This window comes from Phaethon aethereus, assembly GCF_964289735.1.
Source record: "Phaethon aethereus genome assembly, chromosome: 6".
Taxonomy (NCBI): Eukaryota; Metazoa; Chordata; class Aves; order Phaethontiformes; family Phaethontidae; genus Phaethon; species Phaethon aethereus.
This window is the reverse complement of record NC_138580.1, coordinates 20,755,394-20,775,533: the sequence shown is the minus strand read 5'-3', so window position 1 is coordinate 20,775,533 and position 20,140 is coordinate 20,755,394.

The window sequence follows — 20,140 nt, the reverse complement described above, 5'->3', positions numbered from 1 at the left end:
ATATTATACCAAATATTTTGCACTTTACTACTGCTTCATAGGCCAATTTAATACTAACTACAAATTTTTGAAAGTGTAAATGCAAGTATATGTTAATATATTTTTGTCAATTGTTATAGGAATTTCAAGCTGGGTCCTTTGATGCCTTGGAAAGATTATTAGAATGTGTAAATTATGGTAATATTTTGCCTTTTTCTCTTTATAAATCTGACTATGCTGCTAAAAAGATTTAAGAGAAGGTGCAGATGAGCTTTGCTTATGTTAGAATGAAATTCAAAGATTCTTGATTTTAGCCTTCAAGACTGAACAATATGTAGCACTACGCTGAAATTATAGATTTAAAGCAATCTAAGAATTTTAGATCATTAATTTTCAATTGTGTATTACTTTAACAAATTGTATAAATTTAAATCTACCACATGCTGCCTCCATATTACTTTGTTAAATTAAATTTGTAATTAGTAGAAAATCTTAATTATATGCAATACTTTGTTTCTCTTTAAAAAATGGATGGTTTTGTTCCTTCAGCTGAGAGTAGTTGGGATAAGTATTTTGATTTTCTTAATCTCCTTTAATTTTTTCCTGGTAGTGCACACACAAAAAAAATCAGGACATAAATTATTGGAAACTTTTGTACTACTTAAAAACTTTTCTTAATAGTAGCACTATATGACGTTTCTCATCTACTCTTTGACCACCTGTATATAGTATTTACCTAGCACTCAGATAAGCAATACTTTTGTGAACTCAGTAGGTTTTAAAGTAGTCAGCAGCATATAGTCCTTAGTGATAAAATGCAAATTCCAGTTTTGATACTTAATGAAATAGAAGAAAAATTTTTTTCACTGGAAGTGTGACTAAAGAATGAATTGCTTTGGACTTATTAATGTAAAATATTTTAATCTTAAAACAGCACAATAACACACTTACAAAGCATTCTTGTGTCTGAGAGCATCTATTTATAGATTAAGTGTTAAATACCAAAATGGGAATATATATTAAAAGAAAATGCTTCATTTCATTTTTTATCTATTTTCCATTTCTTGTCAAGGTTATAAGTTTTGGGGAGAGGGGTGGAAATACGATCACACTTATGATGAAATAGCTAGATTATGGATGCATGCAACAAGTGCTGGGGTATTTCCCATATTAAAATATTTTCTTGCTGGACTTGATTTAAATAAAAGTAATTGTATTTAGTTTGTATTCTTTAACAATATATTTATTTTGTACTTTAGAGACATTCTGTAACTCAGATTCAGAAACTGATCTATGTGTGCATTTCAAAGGGTTATTAATGGTTTGCTGCCAGGTTTTTGTGCAATAATCTCAAAGAGGTCTCATTACTTTTCTAGTACAGAGTCAATTATTGATTACAAATAACAGTGTTAATGCTGAAACCCTTCAAGGAATGTTTTAGTAAATAAAAATTCATAAAGAGAGCTGATGAACATTTGTTCACTGTGGTTCTCTCATGTTTGCTCTCCTATATCTTAGTCCCCTGTCAATGTGTCTTACCATTTCCTTCTCCACCTTGTTCTTGCCTCCAATCAAGGGCTAATTCCAAGGGTGGGGGGAACCCACATGGTAGTTCAAAAGATCTGTTTCAGGATCTGATTGCAAAAGAACACTTCATCCTTCATTTGAAGATGGTGAGATAGAAGAGGTAGGGGTTTTTTTTTCTAGTTTCTAACTGAGGCTTATGTTCTAGATTTCACTGAGTCTTGAGGGACAGACTTGAAAATTCTAACTCTCCCAGGATTCTAGTGTCTGTGTTCATTGTGGTATTTGATGTCCATGTTTTCAGCATTCCTATACAACATGCTGATCTGTAACTGCCACGGAGAGGCTGCACTGCAACAGGAATCTCCTTGTTTGTAGTTCAGGTGGGAGGGGGTTGCGTGTTTTTTCTGAAACCTTTGTATTCTCTGTTAAGGTGACTAAAGTTATTCCATAGGAGTAATTTAATCTCCATCTGTGGTAATACAAGTCTACATGATATTTCACTATTACAACCAAATCGGTGGAGTCCAATTATTCTGGCTGGGGGAAAGATCAAATAACCTTGCTTTGTTGTGGTTTTCTTTGGTTTTGACTACAGAACGATACTACCGTATGTTCCTTAGTCCCTTATGTTAAAAGTACATTGCCCTTTTATGTGAACTCCTGAGGGCAAGTACGATCTTATGTAACAGATTAAAACTAAAAACACCTTGCTTGAATTTTAGGGTTTCTTGTCTTTGTAACTGAACTTACTTGAAAATTAACTGAAATGTCTACACACAATAGTACTGTGAAACTCTTAAATGAGTTTTTCTGTTACTAGCTGGCAATATTGTTTAGCGAAACTTTCTCTTTCCCCCTTTTTCCGACATATATATGTAAGACATTTTAAAATCTTGCTAATGTATATCTAGAGACTAATTTTTTTTCTTATACTCTTGTATTAAATTCTACCAGAAAAACTCTCATTGATGAATTTGACATGTTTGTTCATTGTTCAAACAAGAAAACTTTTCTGCTCCGCTAATGAGTGTTTCTAGCAACTGCCAGGCAAAGTTAGACAGCAGTAAATTTTTGGTTTGGATGCCTTATATGAGGGCAAAAATACTACAGTTTGGGCAACCTGTACTACAGATGTTTTCCAACAGAAGGCAACTAGTTACGCCATACCACTTACAATCCCCTTGCTGCTTTTGAATGGCAGTCAAAATGTTTAGGGAAGGAAAGTCAGGTTGTTCAACCTGGAGAAGAGTCCAAGGAGACCTTACATAGCAGCCTTCCAGTACCGGAAGGGGGCCTACAAGAAAGCTGGAGAGGGATTTTTACAAGGGCAGGTAGTGACAGGACAAGAGGTAATGGCTTTAAACTGAAAGAGGGTAGATTTAGATTAAAGGAAGAAATTATTCACTGTGAGGGTGGTGAGGCACTGGAACAGGTTGCCCAGAGAAGCTGTGGATGCCCCATCCCTGGAAGTGTTCAAGGCCAGGTTGGATGGGGCTTTGAGCAACCTGGTCTAGCGGAAGGTGTCCCTGCTTATTGCAGGAGGGTTGGACTTGGATGACCTTCAAAGGTCCCTTCCAACCCAAACTATTGTATGATTGATTCTATGACAAATAGAAACAAAGAAAAGATGCTGTTGAGCAGAAGGGTGTACATCCTTGAATGTAATGCTTGGCCTGAGTGTATCTATCAGGCATTGGATTGAATGAGTTGATAATTGAATTGAATTGAATTACTAGATTGAAGAGTAACTGTAAATGACTTAAGTTGATGGGTTGGTAGCCAAGCAAATAGAGCTCTTTGTAGAAGGGAAAATGTGTCTTAATTTAATTGTCTTTGTTGATGTTAACAGGCTGTGAGGCTGAAGTCAAAATGGTGTGTTTGGACCACAGCTGCCATCTTCACAGGCACAGCTGTTTCTGGGTGCTGTGAATGGTCTGGGGTTCTGAATCTGCAATGTTCTGTTCAGCTTGGCTGCTGACTGGATAGCTGAATCTGAAATATCACTTGTTATAGATGGATTTCTTACAAAGTCTATTTCAATTATTAAAGAAAGCTGTAGCAACATCAATGGAAATGCTTCACAGCTTTTAATTGAAAAGGATGCTTTCTATGTGGATTATTTTATACAATCCAATTGAAAATCACAGGTAAGGTGGAATAAGGAAAGCCTGATACATGAATGGGGATCACAAGTTAATCAGTACACTGATGACAGTGCAGTCCTGTGCAGGACAAACATTGTTCCACATTGCTAATATAGCAATGAAAGAAAATCTAGCATTGGGAAAGGGAGAAAAGGACACTGAAACTATTAGGAAATTTTAACTACATCTGTTCGTAATTGTTATTTCAGAGTGACTGTGTATGTATAACTTAAGGCCTGGAAATAACAAGGGCTGTGTCACGTCCAACAGAACTCCAGTTGGATACACAATACAACTCCAGTGCCAAAAAGAATCCAAAATAGTTGGATTTAGATGTAAGTTGCCAATTCCTCTGTGAACTTCTCAAACTTTGAGAATGGTCTTGTGCCAGTAACAATGTGATTATGCACAAAATGCCAGTGACATTTCCTAGTTACTAGTTTGTGATTGTATAATGAGTGTATTTTTAGTAGCTCCTTTTGTTGTGATCAGCTGCTGCATGTGAAGAACAACTGTCTTCTGCTTCAACAGATGATCTGCTTGGCGATTTCTAAAGCATTAGTTTCCATGAGGGCATGGGCATTCCCAAACAATACAGAAGTTTAGGCGTAGGGTGGAAAGCTAATTCTAGGTTCCTCCTTAGTCATTTGAATACTCCTCAGAACAACTGGTAAAATAGATGAAGAGGCTGAAGAAAACTTACCAGATTGGAAGACTAGGCATTTCTGAAGAATACACTCTAGTGTATTTCAAGGCCAGGTTCCTATATGAAATGTAAGGTGGCATTGTTTTGTTATTTGTATTAATAGTGATCCAACTCTCAGTAAAAACTGGTAATCAAGAGGTGAGGGAGGGGAAGCTTCAAGATCAATGTAGTTGAACTCATTCAGAAAAAAAACACAACCTGCTGAGGGACCATTCCCTTGTTCCTTCCATTGGAGAGAATAAACTGAAGTATCTAAAATTGAAAGCCTTAATCTTTTGATTTGATTGGAGTTGCATGATTCTTCATGGTATACCTAACTATGCACCACATATGAATTAAGTATCATATTCCCATAGTTATTTAGTGGCAAAAAATGGAGATCAATCACCATGTGGAATATTTGAAAGTATTTACATAGCTATCAAACACTTACAGATTTCATCTTATGATTTGTCCGTATTTTTATTCAGCTGTGGTATCTAGTTGCATCAGGTTATGTGAACTGTAAATCTGTAAAAGTCTCCTAGATCTCGGTTTACTGTGAGGATAAGAATTTGCAGAGTGCCCAAAAATGTTCATTAAATATCCCATCAGTCTTCAAAGTTTCAAAACTTTAAAAATAGAGCAATTGTCAGTATAGGGGGTTCTGCTTCAACAGTTTTCTTGCTCAGATAATGTCAAAGCAATGGGGCATCAGCTTTTTATAGTTTTAAAACTTGCACATGTGGTAGAGAACAGCCAGAGGAGTAAAGGAGTTGAAGCATACAATCAGTTTGGGGCAAGAGAGAATTAAGTCCACAGAACCTGCAGTCCCAACAGCTGTTAAAGAATACACCTGGCCAACAGTGGCTACTTGCGAGTACTAGTGTACTTGGTGTACTAGTGCTGGTGTACATTAACCACTAGTGTACTTAATAATGTTTAATATATTTCTAGTTGAAAAAATAATTAATAAATAATTCATAAACTATTGTTGGACTCAGAGTTTTCTAATTTTCCCCCAGCTATATATGTGTGTCTGCCTGTTTTGGTTACTCCCCGCCCCGTGATCCTGAGTGAGAACTAAGACATGGTAGCTACAGTCACACTTAATCTGAAGTGGTAAAGCAAGGACAAATTATTTTATTTCACAGTTGCTTAAGGATTTATATAGCTTTGATTTATCAAACATACAGAGAAAATAGTCTTTAAAAGAGTTAAGCTGATTGCAATTTTCTAAATGAAACACTTGAACTAAAGAGGGAGACGGGGAAGGTATGCGGAGAGCACTGCAATTGGTCACCCTGGTTAAACAGCATGATAAATCCCATCAGCAGATGCTATTCCCTTTGTTTAAAAGTTAATTAAACACTTGCGTTCTGCAAACTGAAGTGTATTTGGCCACAAAAATGTGGATCACAACGGGGGACACCTGCAGCTACAAAGTGCATGTACCAAGCAAGTCAGTCCCTATAGTATGTATGCCACGCTGCTCCAATTCCGAACTCCAGCACCTAAGTGATACAAAGAGGTGAAGCAAAGGCTGAAGTGGATTGCAGGTGACTTTCTTTTTAAATTGTAGGGGACTGGGAGACAGATGGGCAGGCAGGCAGCTGCGCAGCCAGGTGCCTCACTTTCAAGGATTAGCATGTTGTTAATCCTTATTAAAAGCTGCAGTACTGCTTGGGTTAATTCTTGAATGGTCAAAAGGTCTGTTGGGAGACAGCCAAGAGGCAGTTGAGCTGCTGGTGGCCCCGGCTCTTAGAGTTGGCATCTTTTAATCATCTCCAGAGTGCTGAGGACAGAAACCTCTCTGATAGAGACACCGTTTACCTGAGTTTCCCTTTACCCAGATGACCGAGGGGTGGGAAGAGGAGAGGAGAGCATTTCGGCTTGTGTAGCTGCTGGTAACTGCATGGTAACTCTCACACGAAGCTGTGTGAGAGAGCTCTACTGTGAGCTGTGTAAGGGAAGTTGTCAAGAGCTGTGTGCACGGAGTTCACCTGGGGCTGGCCCATCAGGACAAGGGACCCTGAGAGAGGGAGGTTTGGGGGAAGTGGGCTTCAGGGCTCTACCTGGAAATGATGGGTTTAATTTTTTTTTAATTCAAATTGTGTCTGCTATTAATGCTTTTTTAAAAAAATAGTATTTTCAAAATGAAAAGAAAAAGAAATATTTTAGGCTGTCGGGTGTGTTTGGAAGTTCAGTAAACTCTTTTGTCACTGGCCTTGTAAAAGGCATATTCCTTGGTAGCCACTAAAGGTGAAAGGCTGAGAAGAGAAGTAAGGAAGGTTCTGCTGGACCATGTTGTCAGGAAAAGGAAGTAGGTGAGTCTTTTCTTGTGTAACTATTACATTTAATTAAAAACCAGAATTTGGTGGTGATGTGAAATATAAGTTGCCTGATTATCGGTGGGGGAAAAAAACATAGCAGAAATAAAGGTGCAACCCAGCATGAATGATTTTGTTTCGAAGTGGAAAAAAAAAGGTGGTTAAAAGCAGCAGATATTTTAGATTGAATTCTGACTCTTTAGATTGATAATCTAAAGGTGGAAGGTAATTTGGGTGAGAGAAAGAATAAAACAAGAGTTATAAGGCCTTTAGAAAACAAGTCGAGAAAGATTAAAGAAATAAGGTTGGTTTAGTGTAAAAAAAAAAAAAAAAAGACTGATTAGGATGACATAACCATGTTTCAACACAAAAAAGTTCCTACACCAAGGCAAGTGATTAATCACTTTATCTTCAAGCAATGGTCTGTTCCAGCTTTAGAGCATAATGGAAGAATGGCTGTACTGGGTCAAAGCGAAGGTTCATTTAGCCTGTTACCTCGCTTTTGACAATGATAAAAAAATTATGCCCAGGGAAAAACATAAGATTATAAAACACACAAAAGTAATACTTACCCCAGGTATGCTTAACCTTCAACAATTTTTAGCTCTGACAATGCCTGAGTGAAGATGATTTCTGTGTATATACTAATCTTCTTGTTCAAGAACTTGGCTACTCATTCTTTCAACCCCTGTAAACTTTGAGCAGTGACATTGCTGTTATGACAAGAAGTTCCTTAATGACACACTATCTGAAGAGCCATCTTTTTTTTTTTTGTTGTGAACTTCCACTTCCTACCTTAATTTTATCCTCTCCTATTCTTTTTCTGAAAGAGACATTAACTCATCAATCCCCATTCATGCTCTCTATGCCACTCATGTCTTTACATAACGTAAGGATTTGTACCATTGGCATTTGAGACTTGTACAATTTTGCCATTTTATCTGTTAGATGTCATCAAGGTTTGTCAAAACAAAGATGTAGGTCTGAGCATGCCTTATGATTCACTTCTCAGTGTCTTGGGAACAGGATGTTTTCTCAGACACATCTATTTTTCAAATCTGTTGTCTTTTGCAGCTATTTGCCATAGTGAGTCACCTGCAGGATACACCTATCTTCTCTGTACAAGATCAAGAGTTTGACAGCAGTTTGTGTGTCACACTTCTGAAGTACTAAATATCCAGCTGAAGAGAATCTTGCTAAGTCCTATTTATTCACAGATGTGATCATCTGATTCAGAAATGATCTTTCCAGTTCTCTGTCCAGTGAAAGAGTTTAAAAACTTGAGGATATGATACATAGGTTGCTCATTTTACTGTGATAGTTGTTCATTAGTTTCAACTTAAAATAATGAGAATGAGATTGCTTTGGCAGCTAAAATGTGCCACCTTCACATGTGAAATTTCAATCTATTTTTCTTATAGGAATTTCTATTGAAATCCATTACCAACATACTATGGTTGATTAGAATAGCTCATCTAATCTTTCTAATTCATCCATTAGCAATTTTCCCAGGAAGTTATCAAGGCATAAATATGTAACATTTCCAACAGTGAGATGAGAAATGAAGAAGCTTAACAACAAAAACAAAACCCTTGCCAAGCAAACGCTCATGCTACCTCCCACCTGAGCACGAAGAGCTGTTGCTCCCAAAGGGAGGGCAAGTCAGAACCCAGAGTGGTAACACAGGGATCCTGCTGGGCAGGGCCCTGTTCCACCATCCCTGAGTGAGGGAGCAGGGCAGGCTGGGAGACAGCAGTCGGGGTCAGCCAAGAGGCCAGATGACCAGACAAGTCCATAGTGAGGAGGAAGAGTGCAGCTCTGGGTGCAGACTAGCAGGTCCATAGCCAGACACAAGGCATGGATGCAGCAGGAACTGTAGCTCAAGTGGGACAAAACACTAGAACTTCAGATCAAGAGCAGGTCCCCAGGAAGGGGACAGCCCTGACTACAGCCTCCGCACCAAGCTGTCTGAACAGTTCTTCCCAGGGTCGCCAGCTGCCATGGCCTGGCCTTGAGCTCAGGGAGCCAAACCCACAAACCAAGGGAGGACGGGCTTAGGGCCTCAATACCCAGCTCTGCTGGAAAGTATGCCCCTGAGCGGAAGAAGCTGCGGCAATGTAATACTTGAGATACGCTAGAGTTCACCCCTGGAAAAACATTCTGCTAGCAGATACACACCAGGCTTGGCAGGAAAAGCAGGGAGCTGTGGGGAAGCTCCTGACACTCCTGTGGTTTTCTCATCCCCCTTCAACCCCCATCCACCAAACTGAATGCAGTAGGCAATATGGTCGCAATTCGTACTTCCTCTCCCCTTTTTTAAAATCATATTTTCACTATAGTCAATCGCTATGCTGAAGGTTACTGTAAAGCGTCAGTTGAATGAAGACCATGTACTTGCATGATGAGCACTCTTGCCTACGTATACAGGTAGCTGTCCAGACATCTGGAGCAGGGAGAATGTATTGCCTTTTGTTCAAATTTTCTTTCTCGTCTGGCTTGCAATCAAACGCAGTGTTTTCTCCTGAACTGTTTATGCTGATTCATTATTAACTTACTTTGTATTGCAATGTTAAAGTGAAACATGTATCTTTAACTCCCTTTAAATGAACTACCTTTGTGGCATTATTTTTAGATGGGTCTTCTGATGCCTTTTTAATGGTACATTAAAACTTAATGAATGCTGAGTAACAGGAGAATCCCTATGGAAGCACATATGGTATCTACATTAATACTGAATGAATGCATAATGACCAGTAAAATTTCTGTGATTTCCACATGAATCAACAGTGATGAGCCACTTAGTGTTACACTCAATTACATCATGTTTAATTTATGTAGCATTGTTTGGACATTATGTTTAAAATGTCTTTAGTAAATCATTGAGACTCTAATTGAGCATCCATTTCGGTGACAAATTGCACTGTAAACATTAAATTCAGTTTTTTACACAACAATTAATTTATGTTGAAGCCTGCTTGCAAAGGGTCAACAATTTGATATATTCTCACTATTACTCCCTGAAAAATGGAATCCTAGTATGAAAGCAAATCGCGGTACCAGTTAAATTATTTCTGTTCCGTTAGTTAGGCAGCAGCCAGACACTGGAAATGCATTAATTCCCTGAACTCTGGAAACAATGGCAATACCTCAACTGCTCTATATAACTGCTGCCAAGCAGTTCGGAAGACCTTTTCAGGTCAGAGTACCTCGTCCACATCTATGCAACAGACTCAGAAGAGTTCTCCACAAATTCCTGCCTCACCGCGGTGTCACACCACCTCTCATGTACTTGGGAGGCCCTTCTAGCACATCCATGACTCGCAGTGCATATATAGCACAGCAAAGTGGACCAAGAGCGTTTGAAGAGTAATCATGCCACCAGTCTGCCACAGGTAGCCAAAGAGGTGGTGAGGGAACCTACACAAAATGCAGACACTGTCTTTCAGCTATGCTCCCATCCTGTGCAGGACAAGGAAGCAAACACTTATTCCCATGGTGTTGATTAACTAACAGGCTGTGCAGAGGAATATAACCTTGCCTCACTTCCAAAGGAAAAGCATGGGGACCCACCACCTCACTTCACCTCTCTTGTTCAACCTTGTAACACACTGAACATGGGCAGCTGGTTGCATAGGCCCTGGGGTGAAGGCTCTGTAAAAGGCTCCCAGGGGCAAGAGGATTGTCTGTTGCTGTAGCCCTCCCCTAAAGTCTTCCACAGTAACTGTGGCAGCAACAGAATTTGGAGTGAAATACGGCAGAGACTTATCAGAGTTGCTATGCAAGACTCCATCTTTCCAGACTGGCTTCACATGAAGACTAGGGATATGCACATATCTGATCACAGTGAAAAATAATACAAGTAAATATGCTTTGTAAGGGAAAACTGGAAATAAAATACACATACTTCAAACCTCTCTAGGAATGGTAAACTGTTACTTGGCTTTCACTTTTTCCTGTCAGGTTCTTCTAGCAGATAAGCTCCTAACACACTGTTTCAGAGTGTCCGCTTAAGCTGGCTTTGGAGATGTTCCAGGGCAAGTCTGTAAAGATTCATTCACAGAGTAAGACTGAGGTTGCCTATTTTACTCTATCAGCTCAGTTACCTGAAGAGCCATCTGAACCTGTCTGATTTTTGGCAGAGGAGATGCCCTCTTCCACTACTCCAGAAAGGATCTTGCACTCTCTCTGTTCTCTCAAGTTGTTCTTTCTCCCTGATAGTTCAGGCCAGCAAGGTCTTACCAAGAGTCTTTTTGTCTTTAACATTCTTCCTCAAATAGCTGTTCAAAATAGAGTAAGCTTGAGAAGTCTTGGCTTAGGGGAGTTTTTAGTTCTGACAGGTTATCTAGTCCAGCTGTCTCTACAAGAAGGACTGCAGGGAAAGAGAACCAGGTTTGGAGACAAAATCCTATCAGCTATTTACAAACAAATCCATCAATATTTTTTTAGCTTCTGCAAGTTTTCTGCATTAGCTTCTAGCACCAGGCACTGCATCCAGTTGCTTTAGTTTATAGAGGATTTACCATCTGTGAGTATATAAAGCTATCATTTTAATTTGCTGTTCTTTTTGATCTACTATGAGATTATCTGATAACTGGCAAGGCATCTAACAAACAGCTGACCAACAACTTTCTTAGAAGATCTATAGACAAGGAACTTTATAATGATAATGATCATAACAATAGCTGCTCTCATTTCTCTGGATTGCTGAAAAATGCAAATTCAGACCTTTAATAATTGCAGCCCAGGCTTTCATTTCTGACAGCAAAGTGAGAGAGAAAAAAAATCTATGCTAAGAAGCTGTAAAAGAGGCTATCAGCTTCTTTTTTTTTTTTTTTTTTTAATTATAATTCACTTCATTCTTGTTAGAAAAATTTAATAAATGAAGTATAAGAGAGAAAAGATACTTATGGAGAACCTTTTCATTTTGCTTCAGAAAGTCCGTTTTTGGTTTATGTTGATCATTTTAATGATTCTGTTCCCATGATTCAGGAATTCTGTGCTGTGTTAATTCAGCTTTTATTTGAATTAAATAGAATATTGGCTAGCTTGCTGTCTACGATGATAAAATGTATGTACTGCTTAAACAGAAAGTATTTGAAATATATAAAATAATCTGAAATACACTTCTCTTCAATGTATGCCTAATAGATTTTAGTGATGTAATTATTTCTAATTTGTTATGTAGCTATATAATTTTAGAGCCTGCCGTGTAAGAATATTTAAAATTAGATGTAATGAGGTTATAATACCACTATAGCCTTTGAAATAACACCAATATAAGAAACAGTACAAGAAAATAATCGAATGTATGCCTTGAGCTACATGATGACTGTACAAACAGACTTCATGGCAAATTAGATTTCCTTCACTAGTGTTGTGGTTACAGTGATATAATTCATGTTTCATAACTCTGAAGAAATAATGAAGACATTGTAACCAGAAATGTGTCAATTTGAATAAATTTATTATGAATTGCTTTGGTTCTAAAAGCTCCCAATATGTTATAATAGAAGCCTACGTTCTTACTTGAGAGCCAGCCAAAGTATCTGTAGAAAATGGAATGGGTTTTTAACATCTTAACAAATCACTTAATGGTAGATTTTCCCTTCGAATAAACAAAACAAGAAGTGTTCTGAAGGGACTGTGCTAATAAAAGAGACTGGGATACACCTTTCTTTTAAAGCCACTTTGGAAGTAGAATGTTTGGAAGACTTGTATTTAGATGGTGGCCTCTTACTCCCCACAGATACTCAAACCATTGTTAAACTGTGCATCCATTTCTGCCTGACTCCAAGTTGCAATGAAGCAAAACTTAGCCCATACAACAGTTAACTCTCTTCACCCATTACTGAACTGCAGTTACATTTGGACTGGATGCAATATTCAACGGGCTACCTCCAGCTACAGTGCAAAGTAACTTCTCCAACTAAAACCATGCAGGCTGATGGACTGTAAACTCGAATTTAGTTAAGGGCACCATCTAACACTTGCGCAAAGTACAATTTATCTGTTAGGAAGTTTCATGTATCACCTTCAGCGACACGTTCTGGCTTTAATATGATTTCTTGGTCAGAGGTTTGGTATTGGCTCTGAGGCCATGGCTTGACAACATGGTAAAATGGGTTTGAGACCTTGAAGAGCTGCCGCAGGAAGGAGAATCCTCAAACTCACTTTGTTAGTTCAAATTTGTTACGGAATTTTCAATGGGTTGAATTTTTACCAGTAGACTTTTTGCCAGATCAGGTATCGTCTGTCCTCCCACAGCCTGCATAAAGTCAACGCAAACATAGAGCTGTTACAGATTCTTTATCGTGTGCTGTGGCTAATTTTACAGAAATGTGACTGTGTACTTATTCCTTCTGTGAAACGGGTATGTCTTCTTAAGTGATCCAGTAGCACAGAAGTCCAGTCATGAGAGAGAATACCAACTTGTCCAGAAGTTCTTCTTGGATAATAGGATGAAAATTCAAGTGGGTTAGAAGTCTGAAAACTGCATTGCTATTGTTTTATAAAATAAGTTGAAAGAATGTAAAAAAAACCCCAGGTATTGCTTTCTCATATTTGAATTCTCAGAGAAGTACAATGGATGGAGCTAAGTTTATGGAACTGACGGAGAACACTGAAGGTTGAATTTAAAAGGGTTGAGTGGCTATAACAATTTTCCTCATTTTAGATGTGAGCTCAGTTTGTACTCCCGCTTCCCAAATGCTTCAAATACATCAGATGTTAAATTTCTTTGAAGTCAGATGCAAATTATTTATTGACTTGTTCAGTAGCCAGCATTTTTCTTATTTCCCCTCCCACCCAAGGGAAAATTTTGTAAGACTTTTGGACTTTTAAGTAGAATTTACCAGGCTACTGTATGTAACACAATTGTCTGGAATTACCTTGTATGTTATTACTCATGTATTGTGTAATGTCTCCTTCATAAATACACAAAAGTGAACTAGAAGGTTGCTTACCTTCAGTATTATGAAATTGTTCTATTTGTCATTGTAAAATTAGGACTGTTAGAAAAAAATAACTTTTTAAATTGAGTAGCTACTATACAACTTGAGCACAGATTTAGTAAATGAAAACATGAAATCAAAGGAAAAGGTATTTTTTTTCTCCAGCTCAAAGGAAAATCACCTTTTGGACCAGATTTAAAGCTGACTTATTGTCAGTAGTACTGCAGTATTAATACATTTCCACCTTTTTTATTTATAGAAAAAAGAAACCTTCATTATAGTTACAAAGAAAGATGGCCTGATTGTTAAGAGTAGTAATTTGGGACTCAGAGTTTGTATTCCTTACTCAGCCACAAATTCCATTATATCCTGAGAAAATCACTTAGCAAATTAATTGCATTGTCTAATTTTCAACAGCTGAGATGCTTAAGTCAGAGGACAGTTCTACCTAGGTTTCCCACATAATCAGAGGAAACAAAAAGTAATTCTGGGATGGCTGTCAGTGCTAAAACCCCTATGTGTTTTTAAGTTGACCTCTAGAGTCCTGTTTCTCCCCTTGGAAGTTCTGTGCCTCTATGTTGCATGGCCAGCCTAACCTGGTATAGTGTCTAAAGTCAGGTACTCTGAATACCCACTTAGGGTTAATTTTTAAACATGTTCAGGGCACATAAAGATGCAAACATTTACTCATCCGTATGAAGGGAATAAATACATTAAAATGTTAGGTGCACTGATGTTGTGATAATTAGGTTCATAGTAAGTGCTGAGATTGTCGTTGTTAGATAGGGTTCCTGAATTACAGGCATTTGCATTAATAACCTTTTAATATAACTTCCAAGCAGTCAGCACAATGCTTTTAAAACATGAACATGTTTGGTTTTTCAAAGGTTTATTGAACACCTCATTCCCTGAATATAGATTTCTTGGAAAAACTCTTGAGACAGAGCAAATGCCCCTTCGCTGTGGAAACGCTGCAGGATTAATTAATTCCACAGAGTACTAAATGTCCTACCAGGTGATGTATTAAAATGGTGGCAGATATGTTATCACACAGTGGCACTACCCTAGGAATTCCAGCTGGCCAGATAAGCATTTGTTTGTTTTACTTTCTGTCATTTGGGAGGAATGTAATGACTCCATCATTAAGGTTCAGCAGAGCTTTCCATTTCAGGGCCCATTTTCAAGGCATTCTAAATTGCACATGCACAGGTAGATTGATTTGGAAATTGCTTTGCTCGATCAGGGCTGGTGCAAATTTGGGGGTGCAAATCTTGCCTAAGTTATTCTAGTGATCTTAGAAGAGAAAAATTCTTCCTCCCCTCACATGTATGCAGATATGCATACAATCACATTTTAAATTTCTTACTATTCCCAGCATTAGAGAAAAATCTTCTTAGATCTAATGAAAGCTTCCAAAACCCAATTTGACAATGCAATATGTCTGAAGTTACTACACTTTAATTTTGTTTCCTGAAGTCATGGATAGTCTATTGTGAGCTGCATGTTACAGATGCAGAAAAGAAACAATATGAGTGAAATTCAGGCACCTAAATACAAGTGTCTGGTGCCATATTTAGTGTCCAAGGATATCTGAAACATCCACATTGGGCTGTCACATGTGTCATATGATGAACAGGAAACACATGCTTTCTTAGGGCATAGGAGAATAGGTATCTAAATTGGTATTAGATACCTGCATTTAGGCAAATATATCTCTATACATAATTTTTTCAAAATACAGAATTAATTTTTTCTTTAAATTTCATGTATCAGCCTTGTACTCTGATAATAAAAGTGGAACGCTCCCTGCCTTGAGTCTGACCAGGTATGTTGTTTCTTTTTGCCCAGAATAACTCTACATCTCCCTCCCTCTTTGCATGTATCTGGAGACTCTTACTGTGCTTCGTCTGGTACTGTTGCTTCAGTGTCGTTGGCAGCAGCTCAGAAATGGCTGAGACTTATGAGTGATGTGTCTGTTTGTGAAAAGTCATTTTAGCTCTACATTTCTAGTTGTTTTTTGGTGTTTTTTTTTAAATTTATTTTAATGCCTGTATTTTGTTTCTCACTCTACAAAATTACTAGTGTTAAAGGATCTTGAATCTGATTTCCCAACAACTCACATTACGGAAACTTAACTTCCATGTGCTGGATAAACACAAGGAGTACCAGAGAACATAGTCACCTGCACACTTCCTTCCATAATAATTACATGTTTATATGCAGTATTCTGAAGGTATATAAGGTCAGAAATGATGTTCTTTGTGTAAGGTGGAGTTCCAGAAAAAGGGCTGTAAAAAGTATCAGCAGTACTCTGCTATTGTGAAACATCACCTGTTTAATTTATCTAAATATTTTATCACTTATGTGATGTTAAAAGTTGTCCACTCTTCACAGTAGTTATTTCAGAGGAAAAGCATTATAAAGCATTAATTATCACAAATATTTACAAGGGATTAATAAGAACTGAGAAATGTATTAAAAGAAAAATATTTCTTCCATTACAATACTATCATTACAAATGCTTGACACCGCTAAATCAGTTCCCTGAGGCTCATCAACTCACTTCCACAAGTAACTGCAGCCGTATATTATGCAGTTCATTCATCCATAGCTACCCAGATGATTACATCTAGTCCAGTAGATTTAGACCCATTAGATGAAGACCTAGCCACTGTAATCCACACACATGTAATATTCACCCTGGACTGTTACAGTTCTCTCTAGTCCTCTCTAGGAAGGAACTTTATGCCTTATGCTCAAGGTTGGCCTGTGCAGATCGCATCACCTAATGCACAGCTTATTATAGATGCTGCTGAATGATTGATTTCATACAGCCTTAGTGCAAGGGAGCAGAAGTCAGTGTTACATTGTCTGACCTGCATCTCACAAGCCCAACATGCCACCCCGCCATCAACCCTATACTGAACCTAATTATATGTTTTTAGCTACAACAACCTTTCAGAAATCGTAAGCTCTTGATTTGATTTTATTTGATTTGAAGGGTATCATTCTTATTTTCAAAACGCTGCAGAGAATTTAATTCTGTTCTTGTGCTACAGCTCAAGGCAAAATTCCAGCAGCGGGGTGTTCTGGGCTGAGGACAAAGCTTGTCACAGGGAATCACAGAACTTGCTATTGAAATAGCAAACACTGTTGTCAAAGCTAGCAATAAAATCCATCCCTCTACTCAAGTTTCTTATGAAACTATTCATGCTTTCCAGTAGGTAAAAAATCCCAAGCCCAAACCAAACAACAACAGAAACAACACAGTGCAAATCTGCTTCTTGATAGTAAGTACAGAAGAGGAAAATTAAGTCAGAGGAAACACCAGCGTATTACCATGCTGTGGTTTGTTTAAGGGCATGCAGAGGGGCTTTCAGATTAGGTTGAACAGCAGCGTCTGGAAAGGACTGAGACTGGCTGTACCGATTTAATTCCTTGGAACATTTTCCCTATCTGCAATAAGAGATACACATTTTATCTGTAATTCTAAACTTAACATTCTATGCGAGTTATAATAATAGGCAAGACTCCTCACAAAACATTCAACCACAGATAATTTTCAGTTATGCAATGCTGCCAAGAAGTTAGATAGTGATATCTCTGCTTGTGCTCATTGGACAAATTTGTCTCTCTTGAAGTACTGCCCAAACAGATAGGACAGTTTTCAAAATTAAAAATGGGCTTTTGAAAGGTTCAAGAAGGAGCAAGGATGCACAGCTCATTGTATCAGGACCATAATACGTGTTCCGAATATTCTAAGTACATTCCCATAATAAATACACATAAATTACAAATTCAGGTTTACATCTTCAGGCATGCCTTCTTCACTGGACAAATAAATTGTTGTGTGGGGGTTGTTTTTGTTAAGGTGATCCTCTGTATTATTACATTTGATGCAATTTATTTTGGTGTGATTGTAGAGAAAACAGTGTATTGGGAGACAAGACTTAAGCCTGCTTATAGCCTTGCACTGGAAAAAATAGCTACTTCTGTGGGTTCAATCTAGTACTTCAGAAGAGATAATTCTTTTCTCTGCTATTGTGGCTACGACAGAAGATGGTGTAATGGTATGATATTAGTTCTCTTAGTGTAACCATCTTTAAGAAATTATAGCGAAGCTTTTTATGGTGAAGCCATTGCACATATAAAATCACATGGAAAATATCTTGATGAAAGCAAGGGGTGTGGGGTGTGGAAGGGCAAAATAAAAAAATCCAACAAAAACCCTCTACAGTTTTCAGAGATAATCACAGACAGTTTGGATTTTTTAAACGTTCACTTTGTCAGTAGTAATTGTGAAAGTTTACTCTAATTAAAGTCATAATTTTGTCACATTAATCAAGTGCTGTGGTTCTACATAGCACACAGTCTTTTGAGAACTGGAAAGCTTGATTTTCTGAAAGTGGGGTGCATAACGAATAGCTTGAATCTGTTTGGTTTTTTCTCAATATATATTTTTTATTTCACTTGATAAACACCTGGACCTGATTAGGGCTAACTAAGATTAAATTAAAAGAGAAAACAAAACTACTGAGTTGAGCTTTGAAGAATGCCCAGAAATTTAGTCTTAGGGAAATGTCAGTCTTAGAACAAGGACCATTGTGCTGCAGAAACAAGCAAGTATCAAAAAACAGACTAGGCAGCTCAGGTGTATTTATGATAAAAAGGAAACAAAGTCACACGGCACAACAAATATTTTGGTGTCAGGAAATCTGCTAGCCTTTTTATATCAACAATTGTGCAGAGATTACCGGCTTTGCACTTGTTCAAAGAAAGAGTTAAAAAAGGTTACACTTGAACAGAGTCTAGATCAAATGCTCTCAGATTTCTTTAGCTAAGTTCAGGCAATCTCTTTTTTCCTTACAGTTGTTTGCAAAGAGTGACAGTAAGTCAGGTGAAACCTTAGTTTCACATTCTCACCTATGCAATGTTTCCAATGCTACACTGGAACAATCACGTAGGTCTTTCCGTGCCTCAGTTTTCCAATGACTGTATTTTTCCCACAGAAAGCACTGAAAGCAGCAAGCATCAGGACAAACTATGAGAAGTAGAAAAAAAAAATCTTTACATCAATTTGTTTCTTAAATTACTACATTCAAGTGAAATTATAATAGTATTACAGTTTTTATTGATCTTTCCTTAAAAGTGGCATTTTTGCTGTCATGACTCTTTAGAATCCTAGCAAAGTTATTTTGAAACATAGAAGTGTTTAATTTATTTGCTAATATTCCTTCTAATTGTGTTATTTGCCTGCCATTTTAAAACAATTACCTGGCTAAGCCAAAGACACAAAAATGTACCATATATGTCAGGTTGCAGCTATGTAACAAGTTGCACAGACTGGGTGAAAAGTCAAAATATACTTCCTTTTTGTGGCTGAACTTTTAAAATACTGATTAATACCAGTATACAATTGCCACTTGAAGGTTTTTATCTCTTCCTGACCTCAGTTTTCTGCCTAGAGAACTTACATCAGTTGTCCTTCCTTCCATTCTTCTGAAGATAGTGAGGTTTAACACGCCACACTTATGCCAGTGAATCAATTAGACAAAAAATGGTCTGATCTGTGCAATTGTGTAAAAAGATAACTGTTTGCAAGCAACGAGCAAGTCCAGTCAATCATCTGACACTAAAATTCCAGCTATGTTTGCCAGTCTCTGTATATATGAATTGCTAATCAGCTCGGACTTGCACTTCTGCTGTCAGCGTACCAGCTGTTCAGAGGACAAGGAATCCTTCGCTTCACTGAAAATAAACGTCCTGCAAAATCATCTGTGACTCAGCCAAAATGAAAACTGTGAGTTTTGCTTCTATGTCAGAACAACCTTTCTCCAGAATTGAAATTTTGACTTGTGTGTGAGGATTTCTTCGGCGGGTTCAGGAAAACTGCAAAGCACAGAAGTCCCAAAACACCCTGTATTTTCACCAGTCTGACATCTCAGTTACTGGCCCTCAGCACGCCAGGTACAGTCGGGTTTCTACATACAGCTGTTTTTACCAGGGGCTGGGCTTTAGTTATTTGACTTTCTATCAAATAGACTCACACGGTTTTACCCACTCTGCTTGATGCCACGACACTGTTCTTCATAAAGCAAGGGGGCATTTCTATTTTGCAATAGGATGAACGCTGACAAGGACGGCCACGGAATTGCCACACGGGATTTTGTGTACATAAAGCAGGACAGGAGCTGGCTTCCTCAGCACGCAGGCTGCTGTGGGGGAGCCCAAGGCACCAGGAAAAACCCTTCCAGTACCCGCGCTTGTCGGAGCTGCGGCCGAGCTCGAGTCCCGGGCCTAGCAGGGCACCCAGCCTCCCCGCGAGCTGCCTCTTTGGCGCAAAGGTAACGGGTCTGTCCCCGGTCCTTGCTCATTCCTTATTTCTCGGAGCCATAACCGTAACCTCCCGACCTCACGGAGGGACGGGGCAGCTCGGTTAATGATTTGTCAGGCGCTTTGACAAGTCCGCGGGGAGGTTACGGGCCAGGCCCGGCGCAGGGCAGCTTCACCCCTCCGCGCGGGCGG